Consider the following 17,447-nt stretch of genomic DNA (forward strand, 5'->3'; position numbering starts at 1 on the left):
ATATATATATATTCATTCCTTCAGTTCCTACCAGGAGGAGAAATAAAGGAACTGTCCTTATATAATTATCTGAATTTTTTTAGTTTTTATTTCATGAACAGATTATTCATCTTTAAAGTAATTAAGACCTTTGGAAACAGATCAGTAGCATTTAACTTCATAGCAAAAAGAAACTTATGCTACTTTTTGTAATAGTTTTATCTATTATTCAAGCCATCAGACAATATTAACCCACAAATAAATCTATTTCATTTGGGCTAATAATTATATTGTTAATGTGTGTTAAGAGTTTTGTTCTAAAATGGCCTCCAAAGCCTCATGTGTTTGAAAGAGGGCTGGCATATGGGGGTGGTGTAGCTGCCTAGCTCTTAGGAGGTGTGGTCTGGCTGGGAGAGGGGGACTCTGGGACTGTCCTCTGGAAGGCTCTGTCTCAGTTCCCAGTTCTTCTTTTCCCTCCTCACTTCCTAGCCACCATGGTATGAGCAGCTTTCCCCTAAAATGTCTCTCTGCCATATTGTTCCCGCCTAGGAGCCAGTGACTATGGACTGGAACCTCAAAACTACATGAGCCCAAGTACATCTCTTCTCCTTTAAATTGTGGGTGTTGGATATTTTGTCTTGGGAGCAAAAGTGTGGCATTGCTTAATGATGTTTATTTTGTTTACAGAATAAAATATAACACTAAGAGTTAGGAGAGTATTCTGTCAGAGAAAAATCTTAATTTCATGCTACAAATTGAACATCAAAATTGTCATTAAAATACTACATAAGGACTCTTCTCTCTGCAGTAGATTTTATACTCATTTCTAAGATTTCCAGAATGTTATAAAAACAACATTTAATTAATAGAACTAGCACTGACAACAATATATAAGTTGTGAAACTGTTAACCATAACGCTTATGAAAATCTGTAAGACAAAGTTGCATGTACCCCTTGTATTATTTTCCTCATTAATAGGCAAATTGAGCTTGGAAAGAAAGAAATTTCTTATTTCACAAAGGCATTATATTCACAGAAAAACAAATAAACAAACATAAATGAGGACCTTTACATATTGTAGAAAGTGTTTAATATTGAAGTAATTGTGTAATTACTCTGTCTTAATTTCCTCATTAGTGTATAAATATCTGCTAAAAGAATGAAGTGAGGTAGTAAATGACTTTACACAGAGCTTTGCATAGGTGCTCATTGATAAATGTAGCTCTTAACATTGTGAAACTAAATCCCTGTTTTTCACTTTTATCCAATTTCCAAAGATTGTTCTCTTTCATCTTGTTTTTATCCATTGCCAGATTAAGCTAGTATACATCTTCTTTTTTAGTAGTTTAACTTACAAGGAATAGGAACACACATTTTCTTCCTTCTGCTTAAAAAATAGCTCATTTATTTGTGTTGTTTCTGCTTTATTTTAAATAAAAACATTTAAGTAAACTGGCTGTAGTCAGGAAATGTATCCCACAAGACTTACGGAAGCAACAGGAACAGGCATGGAAGCTTTGCAGGAGTCTAGACTACAGCAAACAGAACATCTCTCATGACCATTATGGTTCTAGAGCCTGTGTTCTATCTTTGTTCTTTTTTCAGAGACTGTTCCTTAACCCGTATACTAATAGTTTTGCCATTATAGTGCCACAAGTTTTATTTCCCCGTAGCTTCAAATGAACCACTTCCCCTCTATTATATCTCAAAGATATTCACAGCTTTTTCTTCCATTTAGCTGGTGTGTCCTCCTGACACCTGCAGATTGCATGGCTCTTTATAATTCTCTCCCAATTACTGAGTCCTATTGTAATCTAAAACTCACATTGCAAGTTAGAGTCAGTCAGTCACAATAATCTCCACTGAAAAGAATTTCTCTTTAAACTGATTGATCTTGAATACTTGTCATAGTGAATGAAAGTTGCCTGGCAGTTTGTTCTATAATATTCTTCACCTTTGGAGCTATATTATATGTTTATGATGTATCTCTAGTTTGTTTTTTCTACTCTGCAACAAATTCTATTGTAACATACGGTAAAATTGAAATTAGTCTTAAATTTGAGACACCTTACTTCTACCTTGAGCCCATGTTTTATTGTTTGTCTCTCGCTAGTGAGTGCTAAATCCATGGAGTTGAGATTTTCTCTTGTTTGCCATTCCTTTATTCCTAGTGCTAAGAACAAGGCTGACACATACTAGATCTTTAGTAAATAGTACTGGAATACAAGGAGATACATACACATACAAACTCACAGGGAGAGAGAACGAGAGAGGGAGAGAGAGAATCTCCTTTGTAACGTTGATGAACATCTTCTCAATCTTTTAAATGATCGTGGAGTTAATTTCCAGTCATATCATGTCCATAGCCATAAAGGATAAACCTATTTATCATAACAGATTGTGAAGCCAACTAAGCAAGTACTTATTTAATCATCTTTATTATGTTCCTGTCATTAAGAATAAATATCCTCTTTTCCAATGAATGTCATCTATAATACTAAGCACCTTTTCCCTCAAAAAATGTTATAGGGTTAATGTTATCTAATGAGATGCAATCCATTGACATTTTAATAAATTTAGGGATCACATATGCATACTTAATCTTAGAGTGCAATGAAACATACTGTTTTAGAAGGTAATATATATAATAACTTAGGAATTATTTTTATTTTCTTTAATAAATCCCACAATATCAAAAGGTGAAAATATCACAAGTGTTATTCTTACAGAAAGAATGAAATATTCAGAAGCAATAGAACACATACTGGTGTCTTTAAAGAAAAGAAACAGAAGCTTGGGGATGGAGGTCAGTAACCAGACACTTTCCTGGAATTTGAAAGACCCTGGGTTCAATTGCCAGTACCACAAATGAGAACAAAACATAACTAAAAGAGGGCCAGGGATTTAGCTCAGTGGTGCTGCCATCTGCCTCACAAGCGTGGGGACCTGAGTTTGAGCCCTGGTACAAAAAAAAATATATATATACATATTTATATTTATATAAAAATATATATATACATATTTATATTTACATAAAAAAATATATATAGCTAAAGAAATAAATAAGAAAATGAAATATATTTCAGAAAATGAGGGGACATTTGTATTGGCTCTTGCACATAAAAACTTATCACTCAATAATAACATACCCTGTGTTTCTGAGTCTTACATAGCCTTATAGCAACAACATATGCTTTTTTACCTCAGATGCAAATCTCCAGTCTGTCTACCTTCTAATGAGAGAGTACTTTAAAATGACACAGAGTAGATTCTTCAGACAGAAGAGCAGTGTGTTGAAATCCCATGGCCCTCGATGCTAATCCCTTTCTTTCTCCTTATTCTGCTTTCAAGGGATCATACAAGTCATAAAGTGAAAACTAACTCTGGATCTCTCTTAAGTGTCCCCTTATGCATTTCTCATTTCTTGCCTCAAAATTTTCACACCCTATTACTTTTTGACAATCTGAAAAAATGCAATTCTGTGAAGGTATTTTAGGCGAATTCCTAGCCAAGGGTAAGTATGACACCTTTAGCTTTCCGTGCTATTGATTAACTGTGACTTTTAAAACTTTTTTATTTAAGGCAGTGAGTCAAAATTCAAAATAGAATGAAATAGAGTTCATTCAAAAGTTTCTGTTCATCTGTGTGTTTTTACTGTTCCAATATTTGATTATTTTTTTTCACATAGATATAGGAACACAAGCCAACATGTGATAGTTTTCACAACGTAACACAAGATATGAGTGCTATATCACATATTATGCTTTCTGATGTTGACACCCATCACAAATTTTATAAATAGTCACTTATAGCCCCGTTCTCTCTAGGCACTCTATGATGTCCATGTACTTCTGTAACAATATCATCTAGCAAATGACCACGGACTCGGATGTACCAGTAGCACTATACGGAGTCACGATTTGAACACTTATAACTCTAACATCTTTGCTTAGAACACCTTGAATCTTCTTGGTTCTTTCTTCAACTTTTTAACTCCAAGTTGTGGGTAAGTGCCTTTCTCATATATTTATTTGGTTTTACTTTTATTTATTTATGTTTTACATCTCTACAAGAACCTCTTTCTTGATATTTATCACAACAGGTTGTACTGTGTAAGGACCTCAAAAGAAAGCAACTCTGGGGCTGGGGACTTAGCTCAGCGGTTTGGCGGCCTGCCTTGCAAGCGCAAGGACCTGAGTTTGATCCTTGGTACCCCCCCCAAAAAAAAAGAAAGAAAGAAAGCAACTCTAGTAAAGGACTTATCACAATGAATACTCATGGCCTGCCTTGCAAGCGCAAGGACCTGAGTTTGATCCTTGGTACCCCCCCAAAAAAAAAGAAAGAAAGAAAGCAACTCTAGTAAAGGACTTATCACAATGAATACTCAAATGTTTCACAGAGCCAATAAATGGATGCTATTTTACTTTACCATCTGGAAGGCATGTTGGCAAATTTTAACATGATCAATAATGTGAAAAAGATACTGAACTAACAGAACTGTGTAGAAAATGATACCTAGTAATGAATTTTTTATTAGAAATTCAACCTTTATGTGGAAATAGGCATGGGTTTTCCCTTTGAATCAGCAGTGATGGAGACGTAAATTGTATTGCAGTGATAGTAGTTTCTGGTGAAAGGAACAAGATGGACTACAGAACTTTATCTTTGCTTTAGTTTATAGAACTCATTACAATTAATGTGTTAAACTGAACTATAAAGAGATTATAGAGCCCATTTTCTCCATACAATCAGTTTATTTTCTCCATAAAGAACAAAAAGGGACATGATTCTCAGCATTATAATGAACCCTCTGTTTCTGCAATCTTTTAAGGTGCAAGCCTCATTTTTCTAATGAATAACTGTCTTCTAAAAGAAAATCTTTTTAAAAAGTTGAAAAAAAATGGCTTACATAAAATCCTACTTTTTAGAATCTCCTAATGTATTTCAATTAAATCAACTAAGTAGTAAAAAGAAATATGTTGTTTCTTCTTGTTCTTCATAGAAATGAACACAATGGCAAAATATGAAAGCATTTATTTAAAGGCCAAAAAAGCTATTATAAATAAGTAACATACAAGAAATTTAATATTGATACACACATATGAAGCACAGTAGAGATAAAGCTGTATAGGATCTGGTTATTATGTTAGCACTTAGCCCATGAATGAGTCAATTAATAAATTAGTAGAGTTTCATGTGTGTTTAATGCCCCAGAAGTAATGGGATAAATTCAAATGACTTGAGAATTTTAATTGTAAACACAAATGAACACTATGACCTAAAAATATAAACATTTGTATCAGTAATAAAATGTTAGGACAATAGTCTTTTTTACTTTGAACTTTATTAGAAATTATCATGTCCTCTACATTTCAAGTGTCTTTATACACAGGACTGTGTTCATAACCCTTCTTGTTTGTTGGCAGAATCACAAATTTGGCTAAAGTTTCTACCAATGCTTTTTACCTCCAACTTCTTCTTTCTGCTGAAACAATTGTTGTTAAAGTTCCTCGGCTGAGGTTTATAAGACTTTTAAATTTTATGGGAATATTTCTATTTATAAATTAAGAAGTAGTGATAAATTTTAACAGCCACTAATGAGGTGTTGGATGTAGAAATGCATGTGTTATTGCCTGGTTCCTTGAGAAAAAGAAAGACAAAATCATAATTTTTGTCTCCTGATGAAAGACCACGATTTATCAAATTTAAATCTCATGGAGCTCCTAGATGTAACCTTGAATTTGTAGGAAATTGAGGAAGAGAAGTAATATTAGACAACACCACAGATGTGCAGTCAGTCAGCAGACTCCGTGTGGTGAACATGGGGGTAAAATGACCCTGTTTCCTGAGCAAGAAAAAGAAATTGTGAGAAAAATATCTAAATAAGAGTTGGAACATCTTAATGATTCTTAAATATTAAAAAGTGAAATTAAGAGACAACTGGATAAATGTGAACTCCAACAGAGTAAGCAAAGATTTTGAGAATTTATTGTTCATTTAAGAGTATAATGATGTTAACTGCCCTGGTTTTTAATGGCCATATTATTTTTGAACTAAAATATTTATGAATTAAACTACATAATGGGAAGTATTTGTTTCAAAATGACCCAGTGGGATTAGAGAAAAGAAAGTATTCAAAGGTAAATAGGAAACAAGTTTGTCCACTGATTGGTAATTGTTAGATCTGGATAATGGGGAGATCATTAAATGATTCTATTCTGTATATGTTTGATATCTCCCGTAGGAAAAAAAGGTGCTTTTAGAAACATTTAAAATTTTGCATCCTGGCCCTTCCATCTTTAGGGCTATCTTGCCAACTCAATGGCACATAATTGTAGGCTTTTTCCTGTTGCTCAGTATCCTATGTCTCTACTTCATGCCCCTCACTTCCTGTCTCTTGTCTGATTCTGCTATCAGCATATACTCTTAATTCTCATATTTTGAAGGCAATTTAGCTCTCCATCCCTCGTAGCTAACTGGGGCCTGCCCTTTACAGTGCCAGAGATTCACTAATATGTTCTGCTAGTCAATGGGCTGCCCATACCAGGGGCTCATCCTTACCAGATGCCAAAGATATTAAATTGTCAGATGTTTATTATTCTGACAATCAGGCTCTATGAGAGGAAAGAATGGTGAAAACATTTTTATTTTCTCCACAGACCTGAATTATGCAATTCCTATATTTGAATTTTTTAAAAGACAGAAATGGATAAAGTCAAGTTCATTTTAGTATGACTTTTTTGTTACTCCTGGCTATGACTGTTAAGCTTAATATAAGACATTTATATAATTTTAAGGACATAACATTTTGACATAGATTTGGAGGCAAGAAACTTCTCTTGAAATTTAAATTCAAAACAAGTACCCCATAAAGTGAATGCTTTGAATTTTTCAGTAGCTTTTAAAATGAGGCAATTTTGCATTTTAACTGTATATTTTATATCTTAATTTAGGAGAGATGGGTATATCATTCATAAAAATGTCCCTTTAGCACATTAAAGGAAACTTTCTCCAAATTAGAATTGCATATTCTAATCTTATTCCTTATTAAGGGTCATAAATCATCCATTTAAATGCCCTGTCAGAAAATCAATCTCTCCTTTCTTTTTTCATGGCAGACCATTCTAAATTTCTAGGTTACACATAGAATTGAGAATAGAAAGTTGAAAAGGACACAGAGTTAGTGAGGTATTTTGGTTTTTGGTTTTGGGGTTTTTTGTTTTGTAATTTTTTTGGTTTTGGTTTGAGTTTCTACTTAAATAGGATCAAGGAAATCTCATGTGCAAGACAATCTTTAAAACTATAGCATAGCTTTATCATAATCCAATGCATTTTGTTGGATCAAAAATGGGTGAGATTCGCTTTCAATCACCCCAGGCTATCATTCCCAAAGCCCCATATCATCAGTTTCACCAGCTCTCTCACAATTGGTGAATTTAGAGAGCTGGCGTACTCCAAGCCTGACTGGAAATATTAGACACAGATGCTAGGTTTATATGCAAAGGAGCCCCAGGCTTGTGACCCAGTGGATCCCTCAGTTGCAATATTCTGCATGAGTGTTGAGCTGACGTGGGCAAGCTGTACTTGAGCTGTATTTTAGAATAAGAAGTGACTATTATATTATGTTGGTCTATGAAATGTATACAGCTGTGTATCCAGAGCTTAGAGCAATACTTGCAAAAGCAAAAGCTTAAGAAATATTTGGTGAATCAGTGATTGAGGTGAGGAATTTAGAAAGATATAGGTGATTCATATTGACAAGAATTCTTACAGTTAGGGAATATCATTAAAAGTTAACAGAATTTCACTGGAGTGGTATAATTTAACATAAATGTAGGTTTTTTTTCTGTTCTATAGTAAAGTGGGACACAATAGCAGCTAAGAAGGGATGAGAGATCAATAAACATTTTAAGATAGAATAAACTAGTCCTCATCCGTTTTTATTTTGATAACCACAGTTTTTCCACACATTTTTATTATTATTTCTTTTTAGTTTTGATGCAGTTATACAATTTCAGTGTTCTACTACAGTTTATTGACAACATAACAGAATGCTTGTAAAACATTCACTTTTGTTCTTAGGGTTAATCTTTGAATGGGTCCCCTATTTTATTCTTCTTTTTTGATTTCCCCCATCCTGGAGCATTCCCTTGCTCTTAATGAACCAGCAATAGCTGTTGTCAATGAATTAATAAATATTGCCTTTCTCTTAAATGGCTGTATCTTTCCATCGATATTACAGTATAACCTATTTTTTTTTTAGTTTCTAAGACAAAAGCTTAGGTCTACCCAGAACTTTGAAGAGGAGCATTGATGATATCTACAAACAACTATACCAAGCCAGAGATCTTCCAGCCTCTTCAGACTGGAGAAGTACAAAAGGGAAAATATAAAAGTATAAGGTTCTTTATCATTCTGCGTTCATTCTCTCTCCCTCTCCTCTGCCTCTCCCTCACGCTGTCCCTCCTTCCCTTCCCATTACCCACACAAACTTCCAATGCTTTCTCCCCTGTTAAATAATTTATCACTTTAATAAAAGAGAAACTTGAAGAATGAGAATTCAAGTGGCTATTACTGTGTTTTCATTATAATTGGCCTGGAATTTCAACTTATGCATCTTTACCTTAAGAAAGGCTCCTACAGTGTTTCTCACTTTTTTTCTCATTGAGTTTATTGGTACTTTTTAGGTATAGAGTGCAGTTACATTCATCATTGGGATCTTGTACCTTCACAGGACAGGTCTTGGCTCTCATTTTCTCCTCATAACCCTGTCCTCCCTTCTCTCCCTCCCCCTTCCCTAGTTACAAAGACTTTGCTTCTATTTTTTCATTTTCTCATATTCTTTTCTTGTCCCTCATTTCCTGTCCCCTACCCTTCCCACTTCCCCTATACTTTTAGCTCTTTTCTTCCTATTTCACATTGTCAGTTATACAGTTTGAATCTTATTTACACTATTCTTTTTTCACACCGGAGAAACTATTTGGTATTTACACGTGTGTGTCTTATTTACTTCACTTAAGAGTATGGCCTCAAAATGCAATGTTTCTTAATCCAATTTCTAGAGAGCTTTTTGGTTTTGTTCAGAGTTATACACAGGTGGTTCTCCTTCCATCTCATCATTCTATTATGCAGACCTTACTCTTCTGAATTACAGGAGAAAATAAGCTTTTCCCAGTCTCTCCTTTTCCTATCAATCTACTTGCTGCATACATGAGAGAATTTCTGTTGACATTTTCTTCATCTGTTCCTCATTTGTCATAATTTTATTAGAGATTCTTTAGAACGCATCAATAATAAATAGCACTCTTTCATAATTTCTATAGTATTAGACACTCTATTGACATTTTAATAAGATAAATATGTACTTATATTCATTTACATAAAAGTTGTTTATCACCTACTTTTTTACTGTAATAGTTAAAGAATGCTAACTTGTATTTTATTAATTCACCAAAGGAACCTTAAAATTCTGCATATAAAGTATATATATCTAAAACTATTACCTAAAAGGGAAGGAAGGAATTTGTTGATGTAAATTTGTTTGAAAATATTCAGTGAGAATCAGGGGTCAAATTGTTTCATACTGCTGAAAGATGTTCTAATTTTAAACTGAGCTCTTTGTCCTCCTCTCTTTTACTTCATTGCTCTGAGTGGAAAATTTTTGTCATTTTTAAAGTTCATGGCTAAAAATTTTTAAAGGTAGTGAATAGTGGGTAAGATATTATTGATGTGACTAACATGTATCAAATTCTATAAAAATAAGGAACAGTAAACTGAAACAACAGATAACATCAAAGAGAAATAGTTTCATGTTAGAATTTAAATTATACTTATTATTAATCTTAATACTGATCCATTAAGCAATACTAATGGAAGGGTATGGGTTGAATGGTTCAGTTCCTTTTAGCAATTCAGTTGTAAAAGGAATATTATTTTTCATCACCTCTTTTAAATAATTCTTAAGAAATCAGACATGGAATATGTCTGATTGTGTATGTGTTGGATTCTTAGCAAATAATTGAGTTTATGTACAGTGGATGTCACTATCACACTAAATATAAAAAGGAATGCAACTCTGAATAAACTGCCAAATATGTTTCTCATCTGTTCCACTCAGTACTACTCATAAGACTTACTTACTTGTCTATGATAAAGAAATACTGTACAAAAGGGAAAAGTAAATTGATTAGCTACACTCAGAAGGAAGTCATTAGAATCAAAAGGACTACAAAAATGGCACCCTGATTCAACAACAACTTTACAAATTACCTAACCTGTCAAGAGACAAAAGGGATAGTTCTAGACCCTACTCCAAAATGGAATTTGTTATTTTGAGGCATTTAACAGGGATTCGATTTAATCAATAGGTCATTTATGAGTAATACTTGCAAATGAGCACATTTAGTTCTCAACAGTGTCCAACATATTTCAGTACATTGAATGGTTTAAAAGCAGGAGGGCCAGGAATTTAGCTCAGTGGTTCTGCCACCTGCCTTGCAAGTAAGTACAAGGACCCGAGTTTGATCCCTGGTACCTGAATAAATAAATAAAAGCAGGAAATTTTAGAGAAGGGAATACTTTAACTAAAATACTTACATTTGGATAAGCAATTTATAATGGCTTTTTGGTGTATAGGGGCTGTCAGTATATTTTTCAGTGATTGTAATGCACACACATATATACATATATATAAAATATGAATATATATCTATTCTTTAAAATGGGAGTAAAAGTTGTTTAGTCCTATAAAACACAATAGTTACATAAAAGAGAAATTCTGGAAAACAGCTAATTTGACATAAAGCAGGAGAGCTGAAAGTAATCACAAAGAGAAAAATTATTGAATTAAATGTATCGATGAAAACCAGTTAAATAACAATACTCCATTGCTGATGTGTGATTATTCATTCAGTAAAGCTTACCTTCTCCTCCATTCATTTCATCTCCATTATACCAGTTAACATAAGTAAACTTTTTCAGTTAATATTGCAACTCTTTCTCTTCCTCTCTATGATGGTTAAAATTTAAAAATCTTGGATTTTCAAAGTGTTTCCCCATTTTCTGATAACTAAATTTTCCTAATGAAAGAACAAACATCAAAATTGTTTTCACCTGAGTGGACTCCACCTCAAGGAAAGCAGTAGCTCCCAAGAGGACTGGGGTGACCACAAGCTCAGCTGCACTGCATAAATTGCTGACCTTGCATCATGATAAAGGGATCTACTCCTGGGGGTCATTTCTGGAAACATTTTCAATACCACTTTTGGGAAGTGTTAAAAGTTGGAGAACTGAACAGAAAGTTATGAAAATAATAACAACACTGAAATCTTGAAACTGCTTTTTCCCTACAGGATTTTGTTTTCATGTGGAAGAGTTGCAGCAATGCAGATTTTAGTGGGAATGTGTGCATCTATATGTGGGTAAAAACATAATTTCCTTTCGTTCATCCTCCTCCTCCCCCTCCCCCTCCCCCCCTCTTCCTCGTGGTACTGGGGGTTCAACTAGGGATCTTGGGCTTGTGAGGCAGGCAATGGAACCACTGAGCTAAATCCTCAGCCCCCCAAAAAGGGCTTCTTCAAGAGAGGTTTCATTGAAGTTTTAAGAGAAGATGTATAAGGTGTCATGTGAGGAGGTTAGCACCTTCCCTCACCCACCTTGGAAGAGCAGCTGTTTGTTTAGTTGTGGAATACAACATCTGTCTGACTTGAACATCTATTCACATATATGTATTGAATACCTTATCAGGGATTGGAAGGTGCATCAGAAAGCTGAAGTATCAGAATGCTGGTACATGGTTATAAACCCATGTTACTAATTCCCAAATCATGTGGAATTATGCATAGATGAGCCCTCACATACAATAGTTACTCATACATCTTAAGAGTGGGAGAAGTGTAGACAAAAGAAACTGACTGCATTGAAAGTTGAATGCAGTAGAAAATGTTCAGGAGTCAATGTTTGAGCTCATCTTTTATAAATGGCTGCTGTTTTGCTAAGAAAACAGGAAAAAAAAAAGACATCCTTAGAAAGAAGAACAGTAAGTAGCCAGGCATGTTGATACAAGCCTGTAATCCTAGCATTTAGGAAGCTGAAGCAAGAGGATCATTACAAGTTTGAGTCCAGCATGGGCTGCATAGTGACTTTACAGCCAATCTGGATGACATAGTGAGACTCTGCCTTAGGAAAAAAAAATGCAAAGCAATCATCAAACACCTGGGTTCTGGTGTCATGTTTGTAGTCTAGTCAGTTGTTTTAGTTACTTCTTTCTTTGCTGAGACAAAATACCCAACACCCCAAATTAGAGAAATAAAGGTTTATTTTGGCCCCCAGTGTGTTGAGGTTTCAATCCATAGTTGGCCCACTCTAAGGCAGACTGGCATGGCAGAGGAGTACCAGAGAGAAAAAACATTTCATGGTGGGCAGAAGGCAGCAAAGCATCAACACAATGAAGAAGAGGCAGCAGCTGCCTGCCTCTCCCTTTCATCTCTTAAGCCACTAAACCTTTGGATGGTGCCATACACACCCAGGGTAGGCCTTCCACACCAATCATTTGACTAATTATCCAATCAAGTGTCCACACCAATCAGTTGTAATTACAAACCCTTAATGACAGTATCACAAACTTAATCCCAGCATCATATACCCTATGACTACATGAGGTTTTGTGGGGACATCTAGGCACAAGCCATAGCATCAGTATTCTTGAAATAATAAAGAACAAATTTGTAGAGTGAAGATGTAAGAAAGGTTAAGAAAGAAATTCTTGAATCTTACATAGACCTGAATTTTATGCCAAGAAATAAAAATTTTATTCTGTAAAAGGTGTGGAGTCATTGAAGAATTAAAAAGTGAACTTGGATTAGAAATAGCAGTCACATTATGACAAAATTCAAGAGAAAAGAGCACAAAAGTAAACTAAATAAGCTACTGGCTGTTAAAAATGGTTTCCATAGGGCTGGGGATTTAGCTCAGCAGTTTGATGGCCTGCCTTGCAAGAGCAAGGACCCGAGTTCATTATTAGTTGAGGAATTGAATGAAAAACACTATAGAAAGTGAAGAGATTGTAATGATTTTTAAGTATCTAGCTTGTGGTGCAGGTGAATGGACAGGAAATAATACATTAAAGAAAAAAGCCTTAACAGGTGGAATCTGAGGAAACTGCTCAAACTGATGCAAATTTGAAGAGACTTAGACATAAAATGTTGGCTTTAGGGAGAAAAAAGAAAATATTGATTTGAGATATAGAAGTTATCATTGTATATACAGTACATATAAATTATATTTATAGTATTAGTATAATTAATGCCATAGGCTTAAATTTACTAACAATTTAATTGTCATAAATTAATGTTCTTAGTTCAAAATCATGAAATTATATATTATAAAATCTATATAGCAAATGTGAAAGAAAACCTAAATTGACTACGCAATACATTTTGCAATACTATCTCAATTTAATATGTATTTAAACCATAGTATCTCACTTACTGTCCTTTACTCACCATAAAGGCAGAAATACATAACATTTAAGTACTTTCTGTACCTACAATTATTAATGAAGTTACATGTAAAATATACTTATATAATTACAATCAACAAATTATGACTGTTTCAATTAAGAAAAAATGGCATTTATTGGTTTGGACATAAATTTGGAGACAATCGTAACAAATAACATTGTAATCTTGCAGTAATGCATTAACATAAGTATTGAAAAGACAGCTCAGACTAAAAGCCATGTTTATGGCTAAGAAGAAAGAAGTAGAAGCAACTGAATGTGGTAGTAGTAAATGATTTTTATTTAATATTTGTATGTCACTGTCTTACTGTTCTTGTTGCTGATACAGAATACGGAACACTCAGAGTTAAAGGAGGAAAGATTTATTTTGGCTCACAGTTTGTAGAAGTTTCAGTCCATAGTAGTCTGGCTACAAGCAGGATGGCAGGACAGGACAGCATCACAGAGGAGAAGCAGTCCATGGCAGGGTCGACAGAGGCAGGAAAGTGAAGCAGCAAGGAAAGCCTCCTTTTCTCTTATATCCCATCCAGGCTATAAACCTTTGGGGTTGTGCCGATCACATCAAGGACTTCCCAGTAGCCACATCCAGGACTACACTAAACCAGTGGACTGATCTAGTTATCACACACTTAATCTACATTCACACACCCTAGATTCAGCCACCTCTGAAAAGCCCTGCCTATGAACACATGAGATTGTGGAAATCTAGTATAAACCATAATTACCTTAAGTACTTTGTGTGTGTTGATTCATTTCAGCATCACTATAATCTGTGGTGCAAATAGTTTTTCTATTTTGTGGATAAGCAATCTGAAATTCTAGGTGTCTCAATGATTCAAAGTATTGCATAATAGTTTATTTTAATGTATGAGTATATATTGGAAAACTTGAGGAGTTTTTCTGTAAGATATTATGACACAGAAAATCTGTTTAATTTTCAGAAGTTAGTGGAAAAGAGAATGAAATATATTGTCATGAAATAAAACAATTTGTAATTTTAATATATGGGAATTTTTTTCTGAAATTTTTAATGACAGTTTAATTATAGTGATATATATTTTTGAAGAAAATATGAATAAAAGAAACAATGCAAAATTAAAAAGGATGTGTACTGCATGCCATCGTCTAGAGGTAGCCAGAGTTAAACATTCACTGTCTATATATCCAGGATGTACTCTATCTATATGATAGTATTTAAATGAACAAATTAGACTTATACTATACATATTATTTCATTATCTATTAATAGGGAATCACCAGAAGTCTCCCACACTATTAAATATTACTTGAAAAACTATTGAGTTTTAAGATACTAAATTGCATTCTCTAATTACATCATAGTAAATCTGACTGTCATAATTTCTAGTATTGAACTTTATAGTTTTTGTAAAAAATGCTGTGTTGATATTCTTAGCTGTAACTATGTATGTATACCTATAGTCATTCCTAAGAGTAAATTTCCTACATTTGGAATCTATCATTATTCCTAAATTGAAATGACTACCAACTAATAATTAAATATAGATTTTAGCGACCTGTATAATTATTTATTTCCTACAAATCTTCTGTTTAAAACATTTTTAACAGTAAGACAATTGCAACTGCATTAGCACATGTTGGAGTAATAATAAAAGTTTTAAAAATTGAAGTTAATTATAATAATTAATAATAATAATTCTGCTAAAATTATCTTTTATAATTGCTCACTTCCATTGATTTATAAACATTTCTTGTTAAATTAATTTGATCCTAAGTTTTGAGCTACACAAATTTTACAACTATACAAGATTACAAAATTAAAAGTTCTCAAATTTCAAATGTATAAAACATCTGGCAGCTTGGTTCAATTCTAGTATTCCATTGTTTATTTTTTTTCTCTAGTTCATCTGTTTCTTTGTGACAGTGGGGTATTGAGGTCCCCATATAATTGTATTAGTGCTTATTTGTTTTTTCATGTCTGTTAATGTTTGTTTTGCATAGTTGGGGGTATTAGTATTGGGTGCATATATATTTATGATTGTCATCTCTTTCTCTTGTTCCCAAAAGAATTAAAAGAACCATATCACAGTGATATATGCACACTCATGTTTATAGCAGCACAGTTTTAATAGCTAAAACTTGGAAACAGCCCAATTGCCCATCAAATAGAGACTGGATAAGAAAGATGTGTTTTTAAAAAAATAAAATGGAGTACTACTCTCCATAAAGAATGAAAAACTAGAGATATTTATAGCTAAATGGATGCACATTGAAGCCATATTCTTAAGTGAAATAAATAGGACACACATGTGTAAATACTGAATAGTTCTGGTATGAAAAACTAAAAGTGTAAATGAGGATCAAAGTGTATAATTGATAATGTGAAATAGAAAGAAAAGGTCTAAATGAGTAGGGGAAGAAAGAAGGGAAAAGAAAAAATGAGAAAAGGAAAAGTTGGAAACAAAAGTCTTTGTAAACAGGGAAGGATGGAGTGGGTGAAGGAACGGCTGGGGAATGGGAAAAATAAGAACCAAGATACATCATGTAAAGGTACAAGATCACAATGATGAATGTAACTGTATTATATACCTAAAATTTACCAAGAAACTTAACGCAAGAAAAAAATCTAGTAGCTTTCCACAGAGATCACAGACATAACAATTTAATGGCAGCCTATAATAATAAAACCACTTTTAAATTCTGTGTAAATTTTAACTTAATGTTAATGTCTTAAAATTCTCTAAATTTAAGAAAACACATTTTTTCATATTTTTACCGTAGAAATTATGACAGAAAGAAACCACATTTCAACTCAAGAGATATCCCGCTCCCTGTAGACACGTAAGATTTTATTTTAGGACCATTTAACATTCATGCTATTCACATGGCAGGAAAATTGAAATTATTTCATAATTCTCAACTAATGTGTAAAGTGTTATTTTCTCTTTCCTTTGCAGGTCTTTTATCTCTGCAGTGATAACACTTTGAGAACTTTTTTAGATGCAGAGAAGACAGAGACTGAGGAGTCTCCACCCGCATACAAACTGCAGTCGTGCAGAAGGAGTCACACAGCAAACTGATGATCACATTAAAGAATCAGTATAGGATGAATGAGTAATTGGAAATGTACAGCATGGGCTATGCATGGAGGGATCAGGAGTATGAGCTTTCAGAGTGTGCCAAGGGAAGCATCGCTGAAATAAGCACTATTTGCATAAAAACTGAGCAACTAAAATCAAAGCATTATAGGCAGAGGGATCAGCAAGAGCTGTGGTCTATGTGGGAGGAACAGTGCTCCATGAAAAGTCCAACAGTGAAACCATCACACACACAGCACAGAAGGCAGAGGAAGGGAAGAGAAGGACCTAACACGGCCCCTGAAAAGAGGGAAATCAGGTCATGGAGGAACACATGAATCAGGGGGAACTGTGGACATCAATCCTGTTTGACAATAGAACACCTGTCAAGAACAAGCGTTTCATTTATATGTGAATAGTTTATTTCACTGATTCACAGAACTCACCATACAAGCCTCTGTTTAGCCGAATTGCACACCAGTGCAAAGAGACTTACTGTTTCATGGGGTTGGGGGAGATGGCCTCTCACTGAAGTATTCATAGCTGCACCAACATGTCACAAAACACATCAGCAGATTGTAAGACCATCAATTGCTACTCATAAAATGGCACTAAGCCTTGAACTACTCTTTTTTGTTGTTGTTTAAAAATACACCTCATGGGGCTAGCTCAGTGGTTCTGTTGTCTGCTTTGCAAGCACAAGGTCCTGAGTTTGATTCCCGGTACCAAAAAAAACAAAAAACAAAAAAAGAAACACCTCATGATGGCACAAGCCTCTAGTTCCAGCACTCAGAAAGCTGAGACTGGAGGATTGCTGTGAGCTCAAGGCCAGCCGGGACTACATAGTGAGTTAAAGGCCAGACTGAACTACAAACCAAGACCCTGTCTCAAA

This window comes from Fukomys damarensis, unplaced genomic scaffold (assembly GCF_012274545.1).
Source record: "Fukomys damarensis isolate Sample0158 unplaced genomic scaffold, DMR_v1.0_HiC HiC_scaffold_15, whole genome shotgun sequence".
NCBI classification, from domain to species: domain Eukaryota; kingdom Metazoa; phylum Chordata; class Mammalia; order Rodentia; family Bathyergidae; genus Fukomys; species Fukomys damarensis.